The 22,582-nt window shown below is 41.5% G+C and overlaps 1 protein-coding gene across 6 annotated transcripts in view; it reads right to left on the bottom strand.

Annotated features, from left to right (window-relative positions):
• Nucleotides 1-6,724, bottom strand: part of SNRK (SNF related kinase) — a 64,664-nt gene extending 57,940 nt beyond the window's left edge. For 2 of the 6 annotated variants that reach the window (XM_030935662.1, XM_030935668.1), the window contains exon 1: nt 6,560-6,724. The gene's annotated coding sequence lies outside the window, so the exon portion shown is untranslated. Of the gene's footprint in view, nt 1-3,459; nt 3,510-6,419; nt 6,441-6,559 lie in introns of those variants that run through there. The other 4 variants (XM_030935649.1, XM_030935647.1, XM_030935655.1 and 1 more) reach the window with 4 other exon arrangements.
• Nucleotides 6,725-22,582: the final 15,858 nt, after the last annotated feature.

The following is a 22,582-nucleotide window of genomic DNA, read 5'->3' as shown; positions in this document are numbered from 1 at the left end:
TCACTTTGTCCAGGTCCTATACCCAGTTAAGAGTTGCCTGGGTTGGATTCTAGTCCTCACCAACCCCTGAGCCTTGCTTTTTTTTTCCCTTAAACAATACGAAGTTTTTACCTACTCCTTTCTAATTCAAAGAAAAACAAAGACAGTAAAATTAATATATTTTGACATCTCTAGTGTTCCTCCAATTATGCAACTATGCATAATTATGCAGGTAACTATGCAAGCTACCTGCTCCAGCTGTCTTAAGGGGAAGAAATTCATATAATAAATATTAGATGTTTATACATTAAGAACAAATAATTCCATTTAAAACTTTTTGAAATGTTTAGAAACCGCATCTCAAGTTGAGAAAGGAAGTTACAGGAAAACAGCCATTCATAAAACAGGCTGAGGTAATTATTGGTCATCTAAAAATGGAAGGGTCCCTTGAAAATAATTTCACACAATTGTTTGCATACAATTTTGTGACAGCAAGATTCCTTCCCAGACAACAACAAGTAATTCAGGTAAAATTTAAGCAGGTTTTATTTTCCCCTTAAAAATACTGTCCTTTATTCTTTCCCAAACTGTAATTTTGATGTATTTTGCAAATCATACTCTTTCCATTTGTTTCTGAAAAAGCATCTTCCTCACAAGAGGATTAGCAAATACTCAGAAAATAGAAAAGCAAAGGACAAAAACCAAGCCCTGAAACTGTAGACTGAATATTCTCATTCCAAATTTCTTTAGTACCATTCCTAAAACTTTATGCAAAAAATGAGGTAAAGTAGAAAGCTAAACTTTACTTTAAAATACAATCACCCCTGTTTCCATCTACCTATACACTGTAGAAAGATTCAATCAAGCTCATGAACATATCCTTCACCTTACCTATTTATCACATTTGTGTGTGAGGATGTTAAGGATCTATTCTTTCAGCAATTTAAAGACATACAATACATTATTGTTGACTGTGATCACCATGCAGTGCAACAGATCACTAAAACTTATTTCTTTTTAAGTTACACAAAATAAATTTTCAGTTTCTGAAAAAAAAAGTAATCACTGTTTCTGTCCACTATGAAATAAAAAGGTTGTATAATATTACAGCTGTTTTTAAAAAGAGATCCATGAATATAGTACACTCTAGCTTAATAATCTATGAATATTTGTTAGTATATTGTCCTAAGTCTAAAATGAACTTCATATAAGTCATACTGTAAGAGTAAAACCTATATTAAAATATCTACAATGTCTCTAATATAGAAGAACCAACATAGCTAAGTATTAAAGCAAATTTGATTATTATTCCCCTAGCTATGCAATAGAGTAAAACACAATAACCTAAGTGTGTGTGTATACACATGGGGGCGAGGGAACATCAGAGGAGGAGCTACAATAACAGTCCTAAGGTTCCACATTTCAAAGTACCATATAGTTAACTTTTCTTATCATCTTCACCATGGAAGCACACTTTAGGAATGATCAAAATTCATTTATTAAGCACATATGCGGAGTGGCATGACAGCACAGTGGAAAGAGCACCACAGGATCTACAGCCCAACAAGTTACTCGACTTCTATGAAAAGGTATGTCTTGATAAAGATAATGACCACCTTGGACAGTTACTGTGAAAGCTAAATAGGATAATATATATTAGCAGGGTGTGAGTAGAATACAAATCACCTAAGGATTTTATCCCCCCAACTTTAGAACTGGCCTCCCTCCCACGAGATTACAGTATTTGAGAGGGGTTGTATATATAGTTCTCCATCTCATTTTTATCAGTAACCTCATCCCCTATTGGCCCAATAAACTGGCCCCTAAACACCTGTACTGGATACTAGGAAGGTCCCTGTCTCAACTTGTTCACAGTCTCTCATGGGAACAGATACGCAAAAAGAGGTGTTCTTTTCTTCTAAATCTGCCTTGGAGAATGCCACAGACAGCATTCTGGAGAAATAATTTTTGTGTGTTTGAGCTAAGAACTGAAACTGGCAACAGTAAGGAAGAGGCTTTTCAGGAAAGAGACCCAAGGATGTTTAGCGTGACTCAGACAACAATATATGCAGAGCGTAGGGGACAAGGTCAGGCAGGTTGGTAAGAACCAGATATCCAAAGGGTCTTGTATTCCATATAATTCATCAATTTCTACTTCTTAAGTCTAGGCTAGCCCTTACCCGTGCTCTAGGGCCCAGCTTAAAGGACGACTTCCTGACCATCCCCTTGCCCTCCCCAACTCCCTGCACATACCAGCTCCCTATACTCACTCACAGCACCTTGTCCTTTGCCATTATGACCCTTATCACAACTGTGAGGTCATATAATTATTTGTGTGACTGTGTGGTTAATAATCTGTGTCCCCCATTAAACTAAATGACAGGCTCAGTTCACATAAGGATCATGTTCATTTTATTTAGTTCTTTATCCCAGGGCCTGCCAAGTATAGCATCTACTCAAAATATACAGATACATTTTATTAAACGAACAAATGAAGGCCAGCATAAAGAGCCAAAAAAAGAGCTCAAGAAAAATCCTGAGCAGGAGAACGGCAATCAGAGACGATGGTTTAACAAATTACTCTGGCAGCAAAGTGAAGATCAGACTGAAGGGACAAGAATAGAGCTAGAAGACAGGTAATAAGACAACTGAAAATACCTCCAGGTAAATTACTTAAAGACCTAAAAATGAGAGCAGCTGATATGGGCAGTGATGATAACGATGCTGTGGAGGAGACACATTTTGGAAGTAGAATCCAAGACCTCAATGCACAGGAGGCTAAGCAAAGGCAGAAATCCAGAATGACTCTAGTGGAGAGTGGTAGCTGGTGATGCCATTCTCTCAGACTGGACTTTCAGGACAGGAACATCTACAACATGCTAGCAGGCAGTAGAGGATTTGCTTCTAGTTCTGAAATTGTATGATTGAAAAACAATTCAAATCCAACCCGGCTTTATTAGAAAGGGTGTGGTTTCTATAGCAGGCTGATAAAAATCAACAAATTAAAGATCAGATTTTTTTTAACCTTTTTCACCAAGACACTTCTTGGTACAGACTATATACCAGGCATTACTTGGGTCTGATAATGTAGAGATCAAAGAAGTAGTCTCTGCCTTCAAAGAACTGGCAGTCTTGTGGGTTTAAGAGAGAGAACTGCATGTCAACAACTAAGAAATTGAGGCCTAGTGAGGCTGCGATTTGACCACCGTTATGTTGTGTAATCCAGGCTCCTGAAGCATTCTGTCAACCTATACTAAACGCTCCCGACAAATATTAGTCAAGAGGGTATGTGTTTAGATGTACAGATAGACCTAATCTTGCTTTGGGTTTGAAGATACTCCAAAACTTAAAACATGTCGAATGAACAACTAATGACCTCTGAGTCCGAAGTAACTTTTGAGTAGCCACATGGCAGCAGACTAGGGGGCATAACAGCAAAAGGAAAGGGAAAGAGGACTGATTTGCTATGGAAGAGCCTACCTGAGCAGAGGCCAAATGCTGGCGATGCCAAAGCAGACTCTCAAGAGGCTCTGGAAGTGACAGCAGAGAAAGAAATGTTCAGGGAGGGCAAAACAGGAATCCTCTTTAGACAGGTTCCTTCCCTACCACCAGCAATAAATGGTTTCCCATGAAACACAGAGCCACAACCCAAAGCAGATGTGCAGAAAAGCAGATGAAGATCAATGACATAGGTCTGGATTATCCCGAGCAGACAACACAGTTCCAGTGCTCACTTGTGAGGCCATTAAATCTGAGGAATTTCAAACCAGCTCTTTCCAAAGTTAAAACAAAACACCTCACCAACAACCTTCTCCTCCATACCCCAAAGCAGCTGCCCCATTTCTCTCCTTCCTTTTCAAAGGCTTTAAGGAAAGAACAGCTGCATTGTCTCAGCCTTCTCAACTCCCTTTCACCCACTTGGATCTATGTTCTTCTCCCACCACTTGACCTTGTCTTCTGAACCCTCTGAGCCTTTTCCCTTCTTCTCTGCCTGGGAATTCCTATCCTTCAAGACCAGTTTAACCATCACCTCCTCTGTGAAGTATTTCCATGTCAGGCTGTTACTGCCACCATCCTTGTGCTTCTGCAGGGTTTTCCCTATGCCTCACCACAGTTCATCTATTCGTACTGATATTGTTTACCTTGGTGTTCCCCAATAGCTTCTAAGAACCTAAAGTCAGGAACTGGTTTTTACTCACTTTTCTACTGCTGCCCTCTCTCTACCTTAGGGCCACCAAAAGAGACAAACATTCCACGAATAAATGATCAAAGGTTAAGTTTATCTTCAGAACTGCTAGGATCCACTCAATTTTTCCACCTAAGTTGTTCTAAGTTTACCTGCACATACATACACACTGGGAAATACCTAAATTCTGAATAACAGTTTCCTTACTAAAGTATCTTAGTTATAAACACTCTATCTTTTGGTTGTTAAGCAAACTGGGATGCAGTTACATTAAGTCTAGAGTTTCTCATCTACGTTTTTAATTCCTAAGATTCTGGCCTATGGAAAGTTCATTTGTACCCTTTTCTTCCTGGGCGGTGTAAAGAGCTCTTAGGATTAGACAAGCTACTACAGGGAAGAAATCATGCCTTATTTATACCAGTGCTTAGAACCATGGCTGCTCAGTATCTCCAGAAATAAATATTTTTCTATTTAGTTTCACTTTCTATATGAGGGAATACTCACAGTGAAGTTCAGATGAACAGTATTTCCTGTGACCAGTAAAAATATCATGAAAGCCCTTCAATTTTAATAAGGACATTTAAAAGTCTTTCTTTTAGGATTATGTGATTAAATCGAAACCATAAAACCCCAATCTATACTTCTGGTCTAGAAAAATAAAAATTAGTACAACTTCTGAGTTCTAGCATGTTTTAAACTAAGGGATCTTACTGCAATAAAAGAGAAAAATACTCAGAATTATTTAAAAAATACGGTGAGAATAATTTTTGTGCACAAATTGAACAATTAAAAACTGATTATAAAAGCTCTAAAAAAAAATTGAAAGGTGGGACTGAAAGTTTCCTGCCTGAAAAGCCTTGAGGATGAGAGTATTACAAAAAGTTAGCACCGTGCACTTGACTTTCTACACTACTTCAATATGTGACCTTGGGAATGTCATGTAATTTCTCTCATTTCTAGTTCTGTAAAATGGGAATGTCACCAGTTCTCCTCTCAGGGACAATTACACAGATAATGAAATTAAAAATTTGGTATTTGGTGTTCTTTAAAAAAAGAAACTTGTCTAATTAGTATGCTTTAATCATCACTTGTACAGTACATTCCTCTTCAGGAATCCAATTCCGAGAGAAATATTTAAGCAGACGTTGAGGACAGATTTCCTTAAGGGAATTATTTTGTAAATCTGGAAAGCAACGTAACAAGATTATAAATTAACAAACTGATTACATAAGCCTTGACAACCCGGGCTTTAAAGTACACTGCTATATATATATTCCAATAAGTTAAAGACTGGTTTGGGACACAGTGCTCCAATCCCATACAAGGAACCCAAACTGAGGCATTTCATGTTTGATAGGAATTTGGTAGAGATTCAACAGGATGTCCAACACTTGTAAGCCATGCTTCACCTTAAAACCTGACCAAATGTTTAACGCATTAAGTCAACTTTACCACGGTTCCTAAGATTTTGAGAATACGCATTTAATAATTAAAGGGAAGGGGGGTGGAAAGTAACATGACAGTTTGAAAGGTCCCATATCCTCAGACCTCTATATATTTAGGAACTCCACTGCTAAATTCTCCCCAAATCCTGAAACTCCCTATGAAGCTACTGGATTGTATGCGATCCAACAGTTACAAATAGCACAGCTCCAAGAACCCCGAAGATAAAAGGCTGCCACTTTCCTGCAACCCAAGTCCAAGTAAAAGGCAGGAAGGTTCCTGTAAAATGGTCCAGAAAGAAATCAACAGGCGATGACTATGGAAAAGAACGTAGGTTTCCCAGTCTCCCCGTCCGAAAAATTCTAGCTCTCCCTGGGGAACAGCACTGCTCCTCCTGCCTTACCCCGTTGCCCTTTCTCTACAGACAACATTCCCACTCTATTGTAAAGCAGTTTGACCAAGGAACCCTTCTGCTGCGGCCGGATTTCTACAGTCTTCTGAAAGGGGAAAACGCATTCAAAGAACACACACCCTACCGAGCGCCCCGGGCGCGGGGCCCCGCGGGCGCCGCACTCGGCCCGCTCCGGGGCGGGGCGCGGGGATGCGGGCGCCTTCCGAGGTGCCGCAATCCCGCCGCGGCCGCAAGGGCAGGGCCTCCAGGCGCCCGCGGACGCCGCCGCAGTAACGGCTCCCGCCGGGCCCCGCCGCCGCCCCGCAGCCCAGGCCGCGCCGCGGGGTCCGGGCCGCCGCAGCCCGGGCCCCGCGTCCTCCCGGGCCGCGCGCTGCGGCCGGCGCCGAGAGCGCAACTTACTTTCCGCCTGCGGCGAGCGCCCCGGCCCGGGCGCCCAGCCCGGCAACGGCGGAGGCTACTGAGGCAGCGGAGGCCGGTCCCGCACCCCTGCCTACGGCCGCCGCGCCCCGCCGCGCTCCGCGCTCCGCGCTCGCCCCTACCTCAGCCGGCAGGGAAGCGTCCGTCCGCAGCGGCCGCGGCGCCGACAACTCCCTCCCGGCCGCCGAAACCCCGCACCCAGCGCTAATCATAATACCGAGCGGGCTGCCGGCCGCGGGGAGGGGGGTGCTGGCGAGCTGCGCCTGCGCGGGCTGCGCGTCACTGTGACGTCAGCGCTGGGGCGGGGCCGCGGGAAGGGCAGGGCGGGGCGGCGCGCACCTGCGGCCGGCGCGCGGGCTGCTGGAGGGCATGCTGGCGGCTCCCTGACCCCGGCGAGTCGGGACTGCGGTGGCTGGCGGGACAAAGCGGGCAAGGCGCCCAAGGAGGATGGAGGACGGGGGAGGAGGAAGCACCAGGGACACGGAACAATAGCCGGGAAAAGTAGCGCGAGCTGTCAGGGGAAATCGGAGGGAAGGGACCGCGTCTGTACAGGACTGCCTCTTGGCGGCAGGGGGCAGGGAGCCGCACGCGCTTTGCTCTTTGGTTCCCGCCCAGGCTTAAACAAGGATTTAAAAAAATTGTAAAAATACATATATATACACACATACACGTATGTATATACATATATGTACATAATATGATTTTTTTTCCTCTGTAATTCTTCTCGCTGGGAATCTAATTTGAAAAAATTCTGTTGATTTTGTTATTTGAGCAAAATTGGAAAAGCCCAACATCTGAATGCAGTGCTGGCCTTAAAGGTCAGCGGGAGACACAGGCCCGGCTAGGCAGCCTCTGGCAACAGCATAGAAAAGTAAGCGGTCGTGGAGACATATCAAAGCACATGAAGTCAGAGATTTAAAACACGCCGGGCATTAACCATAGCCCTGGATGGTTCAGTGGTATGGTCGCCAGGCCGGGTTGCTCTGGAAGGGAGCTTCGGGATGGCCGCAGAGGATGGGAGGGGACTCCCAACTCCCACCCCTGGAGGCATGGCATGCAATAGAGACCAGCTCTTCGGGGTTCCTGGAAGGCAGCACCAACAAACCAGACGCCGGATTTCTCCAACCTGCTCTTCCGCTTCTGTTCCCACGTTGTGTCCACCCTTCCCCAAGAAAGGACCCCTAGCAAAGGACACAAGCCAGAAGAGCTGCTTAGATGCTGCAAGCTTGGTTGAATTGACTGGACTGCGGAGAGAAATCTAGATGGTTTTAGCAAATCTCTGTCGACCTGCAAATGTCGAAAGCCTTTTAGTTTCTATGACATCAACTTTACTTGTCTGAAGATGATTGGGAAGCAGGAGTGGATTGTTGGGAGGTGCAAACAGTTTGATTCTTAGGGTAATAACATAGGGTTTTCTGATCGAGGGGGACTTCCAGTTACCCTAATGCCCTTGCATCAGATGGTGGAAGAGCACCAGGGAAAGCCTCAGATTAGGCCTCTGTGCCTTAGGGTCCCACCTGGGATCACTCTGACTTGAAAAGGCGGTAAAAGAATCATCTCATTTTGACACGGAAATCGTAACTGTAGCAGCATATTAAGCAAGAGCTCCTAACTTGGATTTGTAGAATTTTTTTCCTTTGTTGCTAGAAAGCAGGAAGACCATGCACTTTTCTCCTCAGGGAGATATCACTATTCAGGGAACTCTGTAGCCAGCTAAAGGGAGAAAATACCACTGCAATGGTCTCCCAGCGAATTTCCAGTGGTTGAAGGCCTCCACCCCCAGGTCTGTAGTCCCTGAGTTGTATCGGTAACTACAGAGCAATGACTAATATATAAGCTCTTGAAAAATAGAGTGTTTATATTGCTGCTGTTTAGGTTTTGAATGAATTTTCTAAGGAAAAGGCATAAGAATAGCAAAACAAATGAAAAAGAGCAAAATAATAAATTGATTTAAATGAAGTTGGCACCAAAACTCTTCTAGAGAAGGATGCAGTACTGGCCACATGGTAAATCATTTATTCATCCCCAGTATATCTTAGGTAGCTGAAGTGCTGCTGGCAAGAACGTGACCCATTTTTGGTTCCACACCATAAATGTGGTGACATGATCTGATTATGCTTGGGCAATATTTAAAAATATTCAAGTACAAATTAATATAGTATTACTTAACTTGGAATTTAAGCAAATGTGCTTATAGTTAATGAAGAAACCCCTTTTCCAATCTGCCCTGGGGCTTTCTCCAACACACTGCTTTTTTAATGTTGGGTCTTTTTATGGACCTGTAAGAAGCTTTAATTAGATGTACAGCGTTCTACAAAACGACAAGATGAAGCATGCGTGCTTGTATTACAGTCTCTGTGATTCAGATCTCAAAAATAACATAATGCCACCAGTTTAAGGAAGATGTTGTTTATTGGAAGGAAACCAGGGAGGTGCTACAAATTAGATCAAAATGTGAAAATTGAGCAGATTGATGAAAGAATTGTCATTTTCATCTTTGGAACCCCAAAAGCAGCATATGTAATCTTTTCTGGATATTGTTAGTTTTTGTAATTTATTTCAAATTTTAAAATAAATGTATTTAAAATGACAGACATTGAATATTCATACACAGTTCAATTTTGAGTTGTGACATTTTATTTAATAACATTCCCTTTTACGTATTTAATTAGTTATTTCATATATTTATACTTGTGCATTTCTAGATCCTGGCTTCACCCCAGTAGGATCAAAATAATACTTAATTGGAATGACCTAAAGAGTTCCTCAAAGACTCCTTCACCACCCTATTGGCATCAGTTAACAACTTCTACTCTTTTATCTCAGATGTCAGTTAAGGTCCTGTGTGTGTGTGTGTGTGTGTGTGTGTGTTATTTTTGATAGTTGCAAACAAGAATTGGAAATGCCAGTCCTTAACTCTGCTTGTTTGCAACCAGTGAACTAGAAAATAGGACAGACATTGACATTTAACCCCATCTCTACTGCTAAGAGCAAGATGGTTTTGGGAAAGTTGCATAACCTTCTATATGTTTCTTCTGTAAAATGAGAGAGACAGTGATGATAATAATACCTTTCCTATAAGTTTGATGTAAAGCAGCGGTTCTCAAAGTGTGCTCCCTGGACTAGCAACATCAGCTTCTCCTGGGAACTGGATTGAAATGCAGATTTTCCAGTTCCACCTCAGACCTACTGAATCAGAAACTCTGATTTCTCTGTTTTAAGACTTGCAGGTGATTCTGAGACAGGTTAGAGTTTGAGAACCAGAGTTGATAAGATTGAGTTTATATAAAGTATTAGAACAGAGGCTGGCATACAGTAAGCAGTATATTAATGAATTTTTTTTAATGTGTGCAATATGATCTTGCCAAAATATACAAAGTCTAATTTAGGCCAAAAGAAGCATGTCCATGTTGTTCTTCCAACAAATAAATCCTGATAAATCCCTTATCTAAAAACTTCAATACAGCCTACCAAGCCCTTCCTGATCTGGTCCCTGGCTTCCTCTCCCGCACTTTCTTTTCTGCATATGTACCCTGTCTCCAACCTTTCCAGTTCTCAGAAAGAGAATTGACTTTTCACATCTCCCAGCCTTTGTCTATTCTGTTCCTTCTGTCTGGAAATGTCACCCACTCGTTTTCTCTACTTCCTACATCTGCAGTTTCCTGAATTTCTACTTACCCATCAAAACCCAGCTCCCGTGTCACATCCTCTGTACTACTCCTAACTGTCCCACTCTAGTCAGAGCCAGGAGTTCTCTGGGACCACCATACCATCCCACTCGTAGTATCATACAGTTTTGTAACTTTATTGTTCCATTTTCTCCCTTTGGATCTTAATCTCCAGGGGGGACAAGGATTGTATTTTATTCCAATTTCTATTCCTGCCTAGCACTGAGGTTGCAAATAGGCAGTCCCAGGGCTTTTCACCCACAGACGTGTGGCATTGTTTTTCCCCACATAGGTTCTTTAAGAATTTGAATTAGTTGAGAACATTTTTAAATTGGGAGATTTAGTACTGTTAACAGTTTTATTGAAGTATAATCTGCATACCATAAAATTCACCAATAATATATGGACAATTCAATGGTTTTTTAGTAAATTTATAAAGTTATTCAGCCATCGCCCCAATCCACTTTTGAAATATTTTCATCTGGGTTGGGAGAGGTGGCTCATGCCTGTAATCCCAAAACTTTGGGAGGCAGAGGTGGGAGGATCACTTGAGGCCAGGAATTCAAGAACAACCTGGGCAACACAGAGAGACCCCATCTTCACAAAAATAATGGCAAACATTAGCTGGGCGTGGTGGCATGCACGTTGGTCCCAGCTACTTGGGAAGCTAAGGTGGGAGGATCACCTGAGCCCGTGAGGGCAAGGATGCAGTGGGCTGTAATCTCACCCCTGCACTCCAGCTTGGGGAACAGAGTGAGACCCTATCTCAAAAAAAATTTTTTTTATCTACCCCAAAAGGTATCTCCTGTGCACATGCAATCAATCCCACTCCAACTTCCAGCCCTCAACACATACCATCTGTTATCTGTCTCTATAGATTTGTGTTTTTCTAGAAATGTCATATAATTGGAATCATGTGATGTGTACTATTTTGTGTCTGACTTCTTTCATGTAGCATAATGGTTTTCAATCTAGCATGTATCAGTAGTTCATGCCTTTTTGTTGCTGAACAGTATTCCTTTATATGGATATATTAGATTTTCTTTATCCATTCAAATGATAAACATTTCATTTATTTCCAGATTTTTGCTATTATGGATACTGTTGCTATGACTATTTAAACCCTTAGTGGGGACATATTTTCATTTCTCTTGGGTACATTGCTGAGTGGAATTTTGGGGTCATGCAATAACTCTACGCTTTAAGAAACTGACAAATTATTTCTGAAATGACTGTACCACTTTACATTCCCACCAACAGTGTATGAGGGTTCTAGTTTTTCCACATCCTTGCCAACACTTGGCATTGTTAGACTTTTAGATTATTACCATTCTAATACATGTATAGCGGTATCTCCTGATTTTCATGTGCATTTCCCTAATGATTAATGATGTTCATTAGCTTTCCATGTGATTTTTGTTCATTCATATATCTTCTTTGATAAACGGCCTTTTCAAATCTTTTGCCCATTTTTAATTGTGTTGTTTGTCTTACTGTGTTGTAAGAATTTTTTATGCTTTTTGGATATAAGTCCTTAATTAGATATGCGATTTGCAAATATTTTCTCTGGTCTTTTCATTTTTAAAATGATGTCTTTAGAAGTTATAAAGTTTTGAATTTTGGTGGATTCCAATTTGTCAGATTTTTCTTTCATGAATCATGGTTTGGTGTCATATCTAAGAAATTTTGCTTAAGCAAAGGTCACAAAGATTTTCTCCTCTGGTCTTTTCAAGTTTTATAGTTTTAAGTTTGGCCTTTAAGTCTGTGGTCCATTTTGAATTTATTTTTATTCATGATGTGAGGTTTAGAGGCTATGGGTTTTTCTTTTATTATTTGATTTTTGCTTATGGATATTTAATAATCCCAGAATCATTTATTGAAAATGGTATCCTTTCCCAATTAAATTGCCTTGGCAATTTGTTGACAATCAACTTAATATAAGGATTTTCTATTCATTTTTGTTGATCTATATGGCTATTCTTACAACATTATGATCCAGTCTTGACTATTATTATTATACAGTAAGTTTTGAAAATGAGTAAAGTCTTCCATGTATAGTGTTCTTTTTCAAAATTGTTTTACTATTCTAGGTATGTTGCATTTCCATGTAAACTATAGGACCAACTTGTCAATTTCTACAAAAAAAATTGTTGACTTTTAGAAATTTTGAATAAGATTATGTTATATGAATAGATCAATTGGGGAGAATTATCATCTTAACAATAATGAGTCTGTCAATTCATGAATATGATATGTATAGTCAGTTTATTTTCTTTTTCTTTTCTTTTCTTTTCTTTTTTTTTTTTTTTTTTGAGACAGAATTTCACCCTTCTTGCCCAGGCTGGAGTGCAATGGCACAATCTTGGCTCGCTGCAACCTCTGTCTCCCAGGTTCCAGCGATTCTCCTGCCTCGGCCTTCTGAGTAGCTGGGATTACAGGCACTTGCCACCATGCCCAGCTAATATTTTGTATTTTTAGTGGAGACGGGGTTTCACCACATTGGCCAGGCTGGTCTTGAATTCCTGACCTCAGGTGATCCACCTGCCTTGGCCTCCCAAAGTGCTGGGATTACAGGCATGAGCCACCATGCCTGAACAGTCAGTTTCTAATTGTTGCTTTTTCCCCCTCATCTTGAGTCCCATTTTCCTGTTTCTTTCCATGTCTTGTATTTTTTATTAAAAACTGGACATTTAAAATGATATGTTGTAGCAATTCTGGATTCTGATTTTCTCCTTTGAAAGCTTTCCCCTCTTTTCATTAGTAGCTTGCCTGAACTTAATCTGCAGTATCTTCCCTCACAGTGTGCAGCACATGACTCTGCTCAGTTGTTTTGTTCTTAGTTTTATTTTTTAGTCTAGCTTCCACATGGTTGCCTCTGTATCTACATATCTTAATGGTCAGCAATGATTGGGTAGACATTGCGTCCAAACCCATAAGGTTTCCACACTTTGCTGATGAATCTGTGCATGAATTGAAAAGCAAGGTAGTTTTCAAGCCTATTTCAGCGTTTACTCTTTGCTAAACCCTTTCAGGTCTCCCTGGCACATGTGCTTACCTTCCCAGTCAGCCAGGGATGTGAGGAAAGCTTATCTATCTATGGCTCTCTTCTTTACATGCGCTTCCTTTTACATTTTTGTTGGTTCATTCCTTACACCAAGGATTGCAGGCTCAGACTAGCCAAGCTATGTATTTTCCCCCTCTGTTTCCTACCATGTTTACTACTTTTACAGATAATACCATAGGGCATGGGTTTGTGCCCTCCACTCCAAATCAAATGAGCTCTTTCAAAACAACACTACTGGTTTTCATAGCCAGTCATCCCCTGGTAAACACTACCTCGCCAACTGAGCTGAGGATTGGACTGGGGAATGGAATACATACTTCCACTATTAATATCTGAAGTTTTAGAATTTTTTCATGAACAAATATTTCTTTTTTCATTTTTCGGTTTTGTTTTGTTCATTTGATTTTGGTCTATTTCTAGTGTTCTGAAATCATTGTTTTTGCCAGGCACTGTGGCTTACGCCGTAATCCATGCAACTTGGAAGGTAGAGATGGGAGAATGACTTGAGGCCAGGAGGTTGAGATCAGCTTGGGCAACATGGTGAAATCCCATCTCTACAAAAATTAAAATGTTTAAAAATTTTCAAAAAAGAAATCATTGTTTTTGAAAACTGTGATAGGCAGAATTCTAAGAATGACCCTTGCCCTGTATAATCTCTACCCCTTTGAGTCTGGGTGAAACCTGTATATATGATGAGATGTCACTCCTGTGATCTGTAATACCGGCACACCTCACAGATACTGCAGGTTCAGTTCCAGACCACCTCATTAAAGTGAGTCACCCAGCGTTTTTTGTTTCCCAGTGCATGTGAAAGTTATGTTTGTACTCTACTGTAGTCTATTAAGTGTATATATTTTAAAATGTACACAACTTAATTTAAAAATACTTTATGCTAAAACTGCTAACAATCATCTGAGCCCTCAGTGAGTTATAATCTTTTTGCTGGTGGAGGGTCTTGCCTCGATGTTGGTGGCTGCTTACTGATCAGGTTGGTGGTTGCTGAAGGTTGGGGTGGCTGTGGCTATTTCTTAAAATAAGACAACAATGAAGTTTGTCTCTTCAGTTGACTCTTGCTTTCACGAAGGAATTCTCTGCAGCAGGTGACGATGTTTGATAACATGCTACCCACGGTCAGACTTTTTTCAAAATTGGAATCAATTCTCTCAGACTCTGCTGCTGCTTTATCAACTAAGTTTATGTTGTATTCTAATCCTTTGTTGTTGTTTCAACAATATTAACAGCATCTTCATCAGGAGTAGGTTCCATTTTAAGAAACCACTTCTTTGCTCATCCATAAGAAGCAACTCATCATCCATTCAAGTTTTATCTTGAGATTACCGCAATTCAGTCACTTCTTCAGGCTTCACTTCTGATTCTAATTCTCTTGCTATGTCCACCATATTTGTAGAGACTTCCTCCACTGAAGTCTCAAACCCCTCAAAGTCATCAATGAGGGTTGGAACTGACTTCTCCCAAACTCCTGTTAATGTCTGTATTTTGACCTCCTCCCGTGAATCATGAATGTTCTTTTTGTTTTGTTTTGATACAGGGTCTTGCTCTGGTCACCCAGCTGGAGTGCATTGGTACAAAGAGGGCTCACTGTAGCCTTGATCTCTTAGGCTCAAGTGATCCTCTTGCCTTAGCCTCTCAAGTAGCTGGGACCACAGGCTCGTGCCACCAGATGTTGCGATTTAAAAAAAAAAAAAAAAAAAAAAATTTGTAGAGATAGGGTCTTACCATGTTGCCCAGGCTGGTCTCAAACTCCTGGGCTCATGTGATCCTCCCTCCTTGGTCTCCAAAATGCTGGGATTACAGGTGTGAGCCACTGTGCTTGGCCATATGAATGTTCTTAATGACATCTAAATTAGTGAATCCTTTCTAGAAGGTTTTCAATTTCCACCAGAGGAATCACTATCTATGGCAGCTATAGCCTTACAAAATATACTTCTTTTCTTTCTTTCTTTCTTTCTTTCTTTCTTTCTTGCGTTCGGGCGGAGGGAGGGAGGGAGGAGGGGAGGGTGGGAGCGTGCAGGGAGGGAGAAGGAGGGAAGGGAGGCTCCAGAACAACAGACGGGTCAGTGAGTGTCTACTCTTCAGCTCCTCCTCCTCCGCCTCTCTCGTCTTTTCTTCTTTTCTTATTCGGCGGTCTTCTTTTATTCTTCTTCTTCTTCTTCTTCTCTTCTCTGTCTTCTTCTTCTTCTTCTTCTTCCCTCTTCTTCTTCTTCTTCATCTCCTCCTCCTCCTCCTCCTTTTTTGAGGGTAGACAGAGTCTTGCTCTGTCACCCAGGCTGGAGTGCAGTGGCATGACCATGGCTCACTGCAGCCTCAACCTCCCAGACTTAAGGGATCCTCCCGCCTCAGCCTCCTGAATAACTGGGACCACAGGCATGTGCCACCACGCCCCGCTAATTTATTTTTATTTTTCATACTGATGGGGTCTCCCTATATTGCCCAGGCTCCGTAATATACTTCTTAAACAATAAGACTTAAAAGTAAAAATTTCTCCTTGATCCGTGGGTTGTAGAATGGTTGATGTCTATGGCAATTTCTTCCAATGAAAGACTGTCTCTTCTACATTGCAAATCTGTTGTTAAAGTAACCAGCTTCATCAATAATGTTTGCTAGATCTTCTGGCTAACTTGCTGTAGCTTCTCCATCAGCACTTGTACTTTAACATTATGGAGATGGAAAAAAACAAAAAAAAACAAAAAAACAAAACCTCATGAACCAACTTTTGGTAGCTTCAAACTTCCTTCAGCAGTTTCCTCACCTGTCTCAGCCTTCATAGAATTGAAGAGAGTTAGGACCTTGCTCTAAATTAGGCTTTGACTTAAGGGAATATTGTGGCTGGTTTGATCTTCTATCCAGACCACTAAAACTTTGACCATATCAGCAATAAAGCTGTTTCAGTTTCTTATCATGCATGCATTCACTGGAGTAGCATTTTTAATTTCCTTCAAGAACTTTTCCTTTGCAGTCACAACTTGGCTAACTGTTAGGTGCAAGAAGCCTAGCTTTCAGCCTATCTCAGCTTGATATGCCTTCCTCACTAAGCTTAATTATTTCTAGCTTTTGATTTAAAGTGAGAGATTGCCACTCTTCCTTTCACTTGAACACTTAGGAGACCACTGTAGGGTTATTAATTGGCCTCATTTCAGTATCGTTGTTTCTCAGGGAATAGGGGAGACTGAGGAAAGGGAGAGACATGGGGCAATTGTTAGTTGGTAGAGCAGTCAGAAGACACACATTAAGTTTGCTGTCTACTATGGGTACTGTGTGTGGTGCCCCCAAACAATTACAATGGTAACATCAAGATCACTGACCACAGATCACCATAAAAGATAAGGTACTGATGGCAAAGTTTGAAACATTGTGAGAATTGCCAAAATGTGACACATAGACACAAGGTAAACACGTGTGATTGGAAAAATGGTGCCAATGGAGTTGGTCAATGCAGGGTTGCCACAAACCTTCAACTTATAAAAAAAATCTATTATGGGTTGCCACAAATGTTCAATTTGTAAGAAACCTATTGTCTGTGAAGTGCAATCAAGTGAAACACAATAAAATGAGGTATGTCTGTATTTTATAGCAAAAGGGAAATTATCTGATGGGCCTAATATAATCAAGTGAGCTCCTTTGAATCAGAGAATTTCTCCTGCTGGTGGGAAGAAGGGGGAAGTCAGAGATTCAAAGCATGAGAAGAATTAAAAGTGTTCCATTGCTGGCTTTGAAGATGGAGGGCCACATACAAAGGACCAGAGGGCAGCTTCTAGAAGCTAAGTGATTCCCAGCCAACAGCCAGGAAACAGGACATCAGTCCTATAGCTGCAAGAAATTGAATTCTTCCAACAACCTGAATGAAGCATTTTCTTTCTCAGAACCCCCAGATAAGAGACCAGTCTGGTAAACACTTTGATTTCAATCTTGTGAAGCACTAGGCAGAGGACCCAGTAGAGTCTACCTGGACTTTTGACCTACAGAAAAATGAGGTAATGAATGTGTGTTATTGAAGCTGCTGTTTGTGGTAATTTGTTATGCAGCAATAGAAAACTAATATGACAACTTTGTCCAGTTTGACTCTGCCATAGCTAGAAGTCCTACCTCCTGGCAGAGTTAATTTTGAAAAATAAAATCAAGATTTCTGGCTTCTCTTGAAAAATTGGAAGATCTTGCAACTTGAGATTTGAATTTCTAACATCTGCCAGAACTCAGCAGCACTCTCTCTGTGCTCCTTGTTTAACAGGGTCTAGGGCCTCCAGTTCATCTGCTTTTGTCCTTCACTGTAGGCCTGCATCTCCAATTATAGGCCTGGCTGATATGGTTTGGATTTTTCTCCCTGCCCAAACACAAATATCATGTTGAATTGTAATCTGCAAAGTTGGAAGAGAGGCCTGGTAGGAGGTGATTGGATTATGGTGGTGGTTTCTAATGGTTCGGCACCATCTCCCAGTGCTGTTCTCCTGACAGAGTTCACACGAGATCTGGCTGTTTAAAAGTGTGTAGTACCTCCCCACTCTCTCTTCCTCCTGCTCCGGCCATGGAAGACAGGCCTGCTTCCCCTGGGCCTTCCACCATGATTGAAAGTTTCCTGAGGCCCCCTCAGAAGCCATCATGCTTCCTGTACAGCCCCCAGAATGTGAGCCAATGAAACCTGTTTTCTTTATAAATTTCCCAGTGTCAGGTATTTCTTGAGAGCAGTGTGAGAATGGACTAATGCACTGGCTTTGGAACATCTGAATCTGTAACACCTGATCAGCACAACCTAACTGGTAGTAAGTGCTCAGTATTTGTTGAATGAGTGAACAGGCAACAAGTAGGAGATTTTTACACATGAGCACATGAATGGACATTTGGGATGACCAAGGCTGATGGCAATGTATCCTTTAGTGCACTTAGGGAAGGATGAAGGACACTGGCCACAAAGCCTGTCCACCTGAAGAATTCCTGGAAGTCCCATCAAGAACTTTCACTTGCATCTCATCTCATTGGCCAAAAGAGTGTCAAATGACCAGCCCTAGTTCCGAAGAAGACTGGGAAATGTAGTTTCAGCTCATCACATGCCACCCCAGCTCCAACAAGGAAATCAGGGTTCTGATAGAAAAGAGAAAAGGAAGGGTGATACTGGGTTAACTGACTATCAGTCTCTACACTCAGATCATGAAAAAAGAGCAAAACCAGCACCCAAAAAGCCTTCATGTGCTTCCTTCTCATGAGTATCCCAACAAGGGTAACCACTACCTGATTTCTTACAACACAGTTTAGTGTTACCTCTTCTTCAACTTCATATGCACGGGATCATACAAGTGGGTTCTTCTGTGTCTGACTTTTTTTACTTGCAGTAGGAATATTAAAGGAAAAAAACAGTATCAGAGCAGCTGAAATTTTCTAATAAGAAATGTATGAATTAGCTTTGAGGAAAGCAAGACTATCAGTGATGAAGTTACCCACCTCCATTTCTTGAGTTAGTTATCGTTAACTACCCATTTGTCCTTGAGACAGGGAAGGTCAAGAGAAACGACAGGAAAGAATAGTGACAAGGGTTTTTTCACTTTAAAAATGGGGGTCATATGACCCCTAAATGGATGGACACAAAGTAGAGGGCCCTAGTGCTGGCTAGAGTAGGGTCCTCGGGCCCCCACCAGGCCAGGCCTTCGCCCTTAGTTGTTGGATTTTGGGGGAGGTCTTGTCTGGACTTCCAAAAGGAACCGGGATAACCAAGGCAGTAGGACTTGGGGGCTCCAGGCAGTGACCATTTATCAGTTAGTACAGAATAAGCTTAGTGTTTTAACATCAGTGCTGAGTGCTGCCAAACATTTCCCTTTCTCTGTACTAAAACAGTGTGAAGCTGGACAGCCTCTGGTGAGACTGTGGCCATAAGGTATTCCACCATCACGAGGAATCACTGTAGCTCAAAGGAAGTGTGTGTTTTGATGAGGGTGAGATGGATCCGTCCGTTTAGAGACAGGAGGAAACGGGACACTGGGCAGTGTAGACCCTGCCATTGGACTTGGCATCTGATAACTGAATAGAGCTGAGCTGAAGCATCGTGGCCTGGAGATCAAAACAGCTGATGCTTACTGCCTTAGGTGGTCTTAAAATAAAGCTTTACTAATTTCCAGATCACAATTCTCTTTAACTTTTCTACTCTCCTTCAAAATTAGGAAGTGTTAGACATGTAACATTGACAATAATAAAAACAGGGTAAGGCAAGTTGATTCAGGACCAAGACCACTCTCCCAGAAACAGTAGCCCTATATTCACTCTCAAACCCCACTCCCTTGCCTGGCCTGTAGAGACTGGCAAAACTAATTGCTCACTTTCCTATCCTTTTTTGCAGATAGTGGTGGCCATAGAATCTGGTTCTAGCCAATAGATCCAGATGGAATTCAACTGTGGGGCAAGGGAAAGGGTTTGTGGAAATCTTTTGTTTTTCTCATATAAAGGGACAGCTGCAGCTGGTTCTGGCCTTCCCCTGTCCTCCTGCCCTGATGGTGGGCATGATGCCTGGAATAGGAGCTGCCATGTTGAAGCCATGAAGGAGTGGCTGGGAGAAGCATAGCCATGCTGGCTCTGGACCTCATGAGCTGCTGAACAAATGCTAACAGCTGCCTGCTTCAGACGTTTTGTTCTGTGAATAAATGGAGAAATCTGTTCATTATGCTTCCTTATAGCTGAAAGCATTCCTAATGGATACAACTAATATAAACCATTATTTGTCATGGATAGGAAAAAGGGTGGAGGTAGGGGGTACAGCAAGGGTTTTCCAAGTCTGATTAATGCCTCAGAAAGAAACTGTGGATGCTTTTAGTTCCTGAAAGCACAGGAGATATCAGAGACTATTGGGATCAGATCAAAACAGCACAGAAGCCAACTTGAAGGGCCTTCCACTGGCCAAGGAGGGGATAATCTGAGCATTAAAAAAAAACCTACAATGAATTAAAATTTGTTGAAAATGGATAAATAAAGGGAAAGGTCAAGCAATTCTCCTGCCTTTGCTGTATGAACTGCATTTCAGAATAACCAAAGAGATGATAAGGAGTTCCTTAAGGAAGAATCCCATTTAATAAAGACAGAAGGAATGATAGAACTAGAAAATCACCACTTCACAGCATGTAATGAAGTAATGAATCTAGTCAATGACCATCAACAACCATTAGGTAAAAGGATGACAGAGAACTTTTAATAATGGATAGATCAGGCTAAGAACACTTAAACCCACTGTTCAATTTTCACATCTCTTAAAGTGGAACAATTGGACATGTCCCTTAGCATGTGACACATTAGAAAGTACACACCATCTCCTATGAAGTTTTCTAGCCAAAAAACTGTTTTAAGAAGAATCGAATCCAGTTTACCAAAAATGGATGATCAAGCTAAATGACTTCAAGAAGAAACAATCAGATAAATTTAGCATGTGAGATATTCTATAGGAAAAATGACTCCTTTCTCTCCCTCCTCATGTGAATGGCATAAAAAGGGGGAAGGTGGAAGGGGAAGGACTTGTAAAGTAAAAGAAACTTAAGAGTCCTTTCAATAAAATAAATTGTTTATTGGGTACACATGGACACAAAGATAGGAACAGTGAACACTGAGGATTCCTAAAGGAGGATGGAGGGAGGGGAGTCAGGATTGAAAAAAACTACCTATTGGATACTGTTCACTACTTGGGAGATGGGATCATTAGAAGACCAAACCACAGCATCATGCAATATGCCCATGTAACAAACCTGCACATGTACCCCCTCAATCTAAAATTTAAAAAGAAGATAGGTGCAGTGACTCAAGGCTGTAATCCCAGAATTTTGGAAGTCTAGCAGGCCAATTGCTTGTGCTCAGGAGTTTAAGATCAGCCTGTACAACATGGCAAACCCCCGACTCTACAAAACAAAATACATAAATTAGGCCAGATGTGGTGGCTCACACCTGTAATCTCAGCACTTTGGGAGGCCAAGGTGCATGGATCACTTGAGGTCAGGAGTTTGAGACCAGCCTGGCCAATATGGTGAAACCCTGTCTCTACTAAAAATACAAAAAATTAACCCGATGTGGTGTTGCACACCTTTAGTCCTAGCTACTCTGAGTGCTGAGGCAGGAGAATTGCTTGAACCTAGGAGACAGAGGTTGCAGTGAGCTGAGATCAGACTATTGCACTCTGACCTGGGTAACAAAATGAGACTCTGTCTAAGAAAAAAAAAAGTTAGCTAGGCATGATGATGCGTGCCTGTAGTCCCAGCTGCTGAGGAGGCTGAGGATCAATTGAGCACGGGAGGTTGAGGCTGCAGTGAGCCATAATTGTGCCTCTGCACTCCAGCCTGGGTGACAGAGTCAGACCCTATCTGAGAAAATGAGAGAATAGGCTAGGTACAGTGTCTTACCCCTGTAATCTCAGCACTTTGGGAGGCAGAGACAGATTGCTTGAGCTCAGGAGTTTGAGACCAGCCTGGGCAATATGGCAAGACCTCATCTCTACAAAGAATAAAAAAATTAGCCAGGCGTAGTGGTGCGCACCTGTAGTCCCAGTTACTTGGGAGGCTGAGACAGGAGGATTGCTTGAACCTGGGAGGTCGAGGCTGCAGTAGGCCGAGATTGCACCACTGTACTCCAACCTGGGTGACAACATGAGGCCTGGTCTCAAAAAAAAAAAAAAAAAAGGAAAGAAAGAGAGATAAAATAAAATAAAAAACCAATACCATGTTTAGCTTTTGTTTGGATACTGATTTGAATAAAAATAGTATTTGAGCTAATTAGGACAATTTTAATAAGTTCTGAGTATTATGTCCCATTATAATGGTAGTGTAGTTATGGTTTTACAAAGTTATTCTCTGATAGAGATACTTACTTAAATATTTCTGGATGAAATGAAATGATTCATGGAATTTGCTTTAAAATATTTCAGCAAATATTGTGTGTGGTAGAATAGGGAGGAAACAAAATCGGGTGTCACAAAAAGGGGTTTATTAAAATTTTTTCTCCACTTTTATACATAGTTGAACAATTTGTATACAAAGTTTTTTAAGTGGTGATTATTTTTCCTTCCTGTGTTCTAGATGGTAATAGCAGCGAAATGAAAAAGCAGTAAAAAAATCCTGTCAGAGCCCCTGAACTGTATTTCCTTTCTTCATGGTGTTATTTTCATAAAAGCTAAAGCAAATGCTACATTCACAAAACTAGGATATAAAGCAATACTATGTACCTGTAAAGTGTAGGATTGTACAAGTCCTTTTGCCTAGCATACTTCCATGTTCCTGTCCACCGTGGGACTCCCAGGATGGTTCTCTCCACTGCTCCATGTGTTCCCAAGAGCACTTTGCTCTTCCCATTGACATCTTTTGTTTTGTTTTTTGTTGTTTTTTGTTTGTTTGTTTGTTTGTTTGAGATGGAGTCTCGCTCTGTCGCCAAGGGTGCAGTGC

Source organism: Rhinopithecus roxellana, chromosome 1 (assembly GCF_007565055.1).
Source record: "Rhinopithecus roxellana isolate Shanxi Qingling chromosome 1, ASM756505v1, whole genome shotgun sequence".
Classification (NCBI taxonomy): Eukaryota; Metazoa; Chordata; class Mammalia; order Primates; family Cercopithecidae; genus Rhinopithecus; species Rhinopithecus roxellana.
Note: the sequence above shows the minus strand (reverse complement) of the source record. Positions and strands in the feature narration are given on the sequence as shown.